At 38.9% G+C, this 5,825-nt stretch overlaps 1 pseudogene; it reads left to right on the plus strand.

Annotated features, from left to right (window-relative positions):
* Positions 1–902: 902 nt before the first annotated feature.
* On the plus strand, positions 903–1,020 carry LOC124797060 (annotated as a pseudogene).
* Positions 1,021–5,825: the final 4,805 nt, after the last annotated feature.

Below are 5,825 nucleotides of genomic sequence, written 5' to 3' on the forward strand. Positions count from 1 at the left end.
TAATAAGCTGAATTTAATTACCACGTTGCGGATTCACTACTAAATTACATACGCCTTCCAACCACTAAATTTATAAATGTGGTGGGGAGAGATAAATCATGTAGCATTACGACGAGAGGCAAAGCACAAACACACAAAAAAATTGCATCGCAGGACAGTGACCTCGCCACATGCATAAAGACAAAACGAGTCCAACATGCTGCTTAACACACCTGACGCTCAGCTAACATTAACATCTGTACACCAGGTACAATATACCCGGAAGATTATGAATATGAATTGATTACTAAAATAAATACCGAGGTCTACCCTGTGAGACTAAAATTAATATAAGGAAAGAGAATTACGATAAGGAAATATTTACATGGAAGGAACGTAAATGAACTAACTACAGAAAAATGTCTGCGCACTGGATTACTATTTACAATATATACACAGCATGGCTATATATAAAATAAACAAAGCACTATAGTATAGGAAATCTGTTTACACCAAAAAAGAATGAATAATTCTAGGGACATGCTCACGCTCTGAATAAACTACAAGAGGGGATAATGACACTGTGCATCATCTAGGAAGATACCTATTAGTTTCATGTGCACTCTCTATATGATTATGGAAGACATGGAAAAGGCAAGTCGAAGCAACAGACATGTGTTAACATTTGTGCTCTCACAAAAAGAGTTGGTGTCTGAGAATCAGTCAGAAAATAATGAACTGAAAATATTTGTGTACTGAATATATATATATATATATATATATATATATATATATATATATATATATATATAAAATAAGCGTGAATAATACATTGGTTGGCCCTGCTTTTTACAGGGGATGATGCAGGGACGCGGCCCAGTAATAAGAAGAAAGAGAATTTAAGTAGCCGGTACCAAAAGAAAGCCAACGGCCTTACCGCAGTGGTAACACCGGTTCCGGTCAGATCACCGAAGTTAAGCGCTGTCTGGCTGGGCCAGCACTTGGATGGGTGACCATCAGGTCTGCCGAGAGCTGTTGGCAAGCGGAGTGCACTCAGCCCTTGTGAGGCAAACTGAGGAGCTACTTTATTGAGAAGTAGCGGCTCCGATCTCGTAAACTGACAACATGCCCGGGAGAGCGGTGTGCGGACCACATGCCCCTCCATATCCGCATGCAGTGAGCCTGTGGGTTGAGGATGACATGGCGGCCGGTCGGTACCGTTGGGCCTTCCAAAGCCTGTTCGGAAGGAGTACCAAAAGAAACGGGCCACACCTCAGTATGAGTAATTATTTATGTATAAATGTTTGTATGAATTTGATAGTGTGAATGTTATGTGTGAATATAAAGAAGTTATAGCACCTAAAATGTTGTGAAGTCGACGTCCTGTACTACCAAAGGATAAGAAAAAGGCGGGATTTGGATCGTATATTGAAGAATGTAAGTAACAGATATGAACGTTGAATACAAGTGCTCAAGACACAATTACACGTGACCTCAGCTTATCTGAATGTCCTTCCATGAACATTTCTTTTGACACAACTTTCGTAGCAAAGTATTTAGATGTTTACATTATAGGAGCTCTATCCCTTAGTGAAAAGTTAAATTAAGTACACTAAAATACAATCATTACCTGTACTTCCAAGCAAATGACATTCTGGTAGTAAACTTGTACGACACAGTGATGTCAGGATTTTATCTACAATGCTGCAAACACTGAGTAAATAATGTTGTCGCAAAACGCAAAGAAACGTTCACAGAGAATTTGATAAATTATTGTGCGACGTGTAAACGACGGATTTCAGCATGAGATGATAAATGGTTCTTCCATTCCCTATCACAGTTCCCTGTAGATTCATAGGGCACCTCCTCGTAGAATTGAGAGAGGTATGGAAAATCGCAGTTATGCTTGCTTGTGTTGGAAATGCGAGAGTGAAGTTCTCTATTCCTTTCGTTAGCAATCTGAAATTACAAACGCTTCAGTTAAATGAGATGATGGTAGTAGTTCATGCATATCATCAGATTGCACAAATGTTTGTTGTTTTTTCAGCCCTGACATGTGACATGCTTTGCAAATCATTCATATAAACAAAGATTACATCATGAGTTTAAAAGTTAAACGGAGTACAAGCTCATCATAAAAGTTGTAAACATAAATAATTTATTAATGAAGAGAGTTAGTATGAAATAAGTTGTTACGGAAATTTGGCCTTATGAAAATTGAAGGCGAAAACGTCTACTTAAACATTATTCATTTATATTTAAATATTGTTATGCAAACATCGAAAATGATGTGACAAATTCACGTATAAACTTGAATATAAGTGAAATGTATTAGACCTCGCATTGTCAGCTAATATTAAAATGACATTTATGTTTAATTATAAGGTGCAAATTTACGTCATGTTTTAATTTCTTTATATAAGTCATGTATAATTTGACGCACATGTACAACGACATATAAGGAAAACGGTGTATGAAAACGGTGTTTAACGTATATGAAATGAAAAGGGACTTAAGAAAAACAGTCCACATATCACATGTTTAGGGTGTGTTGAATAAGGAATATACACTCGTGTAATAGTCATCAAACTTGCGTGTGCCTAGAATGACAAAAACGTTGTAAGTGTCCTACAAAGTGGCTTTGGACGCCGAATTTTACTATGAAGAAGGAATTAAGCAAGTAATTTATGGACTTATCTGTACCTGGAATATGGTGAGCACTCGACATGATGCCAATGATTCGGGATGGCCTTTTGGACAATGAAACATTTGGTGGACGGCGTAATCTGTACAATCATGCTTGGAAATTTATGGCTTCCCTGTCATGGCAGCAAACCTTTTATCCAGACACACATCAATGTGCACTTATCCCATGGAGCTATCCTATGGACACCATAACGACGTGCAGTTCGTCGTCGTCTACGAAGTTATAGACCCGAGGCTGAGCTGTTCTCCATAGTTGCACCGATGGTATCGCAAGTGCGCACACAACGAATATCACTTGTATAGAGTAACAGCGCAAACTATGGGTGGCGGTTACCTCTCAATAATGGAGCGAAAGACTCTAATTCAGACATGCCCTTTGTCGAGTAATGATATCGCAGACAATGAACTTTTTAAGTTTTGTAAATTTATTGCAATATAAATAAAGCTGACACGTGCAGGGGATAAATAAGATATAAACCTGGCCAAAAGTAACGGGTTTTATGCCCAGTGTAAGTGGTCGTTTCATATGAAATTTGATTATTTATTTAATGTACGCATATGTTTGTAAAATGCACCACTACCGTATACTGTCGTCCGGTAATCATGGACAATACCAGTATACGGTAGGAGCCAGTCGCGATAGATCGTATGATGGCTTAGCCATAAAGTATATGTCATTAAATAACTATCAGAATACTTTTAGGGGCAAACACGCGATATAAACATTCCCAAGCTAAAAAGAGAACATATGTCTGTATTCTAATCTTTCCTTAAGCCGATATCACATTTTTTTTACTCTTCAGCTATATGTCTCTTCCCGCCCGTGATTCTAGGTGGACATATTGGGTGTATATCAGACGACAACATACAAACATTTGTGTAACTGATTGTACTAGACTTCTTCCGAAAAGGAGGCAGTTTCTTCTATTTCTAAATTGCTCATACTGAAAATGATACCGGGATACACGATAGCGTGCAATCTTCAGATATAACGGCGACATTGTTTGTGATTGTATTACACTAGATTCTTCATCATGGAGATGGACGGCGCATCTTTTTCTTCAAGAAAGAAAAGGTATCATTCAGTTCAAAGGAGAGTTACAATATCAATCAATTTAGATAGTTACAGTGGTAATCGTAGCGAGAGACTCTGGATGTGCGAATTTAGATACTTGAACTACTGCTGATGAAAAAAAACGCCAGCCTTTACCTCGAAATAATCCACGTTATTCACACCTCCTTACGGCGCAAGTACTTAAATACCAGCATACAACGTACAGTTCGCGCAAGATCTGCGAAGACTAGATAAGAGAAATCAAAGCTCGTACAGAGGCATATATACAGGAATTTTTCCTCGCTCATTTTGCGAGTGGAAGAGGAAGAGAAATGACTAGTAGTGGTGCAATATTCACTCCGCCGTGCACCATATGCTGACGCGTGGTGTACGTATGAAGATGTAGACAGAGAGTTTTACCAAATTAAGGATGATAAAAAAAACTGCATAAGCTCAAGTACATGTGAAAGCAGACTGTCAAATATACAAGTGCCATAAACAATAAGATATAGATTTCGCTTTAATTTTTTTTTTATAAAATTTATATAGACAAGAAGAGAATAGAAGAATTTGAGTTCTGTACCACTCAAGAATGATTAAGATGAAATGAGTAGATCACTAAACTGATGTGAGGTACTAAATATAATAGAACTGGTAAGAAAAGAAATTTGTGGCGCAACCCCACTAGCAGAAGAGATCGGTTGATAGGACACACTCTTAAGTTATGAAGGGATCACCAGTGAGGGAAGAGGCGGGAGGGCTGGGAGGGGAGGGGGACAGCAAAAATCGTAGAGGAAGACGACGAGATGAATACAGTAAGCAAACTCGGAAGGATATAGGTTGCAATATTTACTCGGAGATGAATAGGAGAGCTGCATCAAATCAGTCTTCATACTGAAGACCACAACAACAACATATAATTCCTAATTTACATACTTCAGTGACACATTTAATTCGTTGTGAGCAAGAGTTTACATCAATTTGTCTGGTCTTCAGCCCAAAGACAGGTTTGATGCGGATCTCCACTCAACTCTAACCCGTGTAAGACTCTTCGAAAAACTTTTGGAGCCTACATCCAATTGAATTTGGTTACTGTGTTTGTCTTTTGGTCTCACATTACAATTTTACCCCCCACACTTTCTTCCAATTTACGATGATGATTCCTTCATATCTGAGAACTTGTCCCACCAACAGATCCTTCTTTTAGTCAAGTTTATGCCACGAATTTCTTTTCTCCCCAATTCTGTTCAGTGCCTCCTCATTAATTACGTGATCTGCTCATCTAATCATCAGCATTCTTCTGTAGCACAACATTTCAAAAGCTTCTATTCTCTTTTTGTCTTATTTGCCTATAGCTCATGTTTCATTTCCGTGCAAAGCTACACTGCAGACAAAAAGCTTCAGAAAAGACTTCCCTAAAATTATATTCGATGTTAACAAATTTCTCTTCTTCAGATAGCCGGCCGCGGTGGGTCTAGCGGTTCTAGGCGCTCAGTCCGGAACCGCGTGACTGCTACGGTCGCAGGTTCGAATCCTGCCTCGGACATGGATGTGTGTGGGGTCCTTAGGTTAGATAGGGGACTGATGACCACAGATGTTAAGTCCCATAGTGCTTAGAGCCATTTGAACCATTTCTTCAAATACGCTTCTCTTCCCTTTGTCACATTTTATACTCTTTTTTACTTTGGCCGTTATAAGTTATTTCACTGCCCAAATAGCAAAAGGCATCTATTATTTATTGTGTCTCATTTCCTAATCGAATTCCCTCAGCCTCACCTGATGCAATTCGATTACATTCCATTGACCTTTTCTTTTCGCTTTTGTTGACGTTCATCTTACATCCTCCTTTCAGGACACTTATAGACTGTTCAATTACCCTTAAACAGTACCTGCAGCAATTTTCTAAACGCCAGCACGGTGCCAGGGGCACGCCCACTGGGATTAGCTCCGTGGGCACGGCCGAAATAGTAGGTTTATACATTCACTGGCCTGTAACGCTGCAGGAGGTAGTTTCTAGAATAGTTAGATTAGCGTATAGAGATTAGTTCTTACCCATTGAATAACTAACACATCATATCCTGCAGCA

The sequence above is a fragment of the Schistocerca piceifrons genome, chromosome 4 (assembly GCF_021461385.2).
Source record: "Schistocerca piceifrons isolate TAMUIC-IGC-003096 chromosome 4, iqSchPice1.1, whole genome shotgun sequence".
NCBI lineage: Eukaryota > Metazoa > Arthropoda > Insecta > Orthoptera > Acrididae > Schistocerca > Schistocerca piceifrons.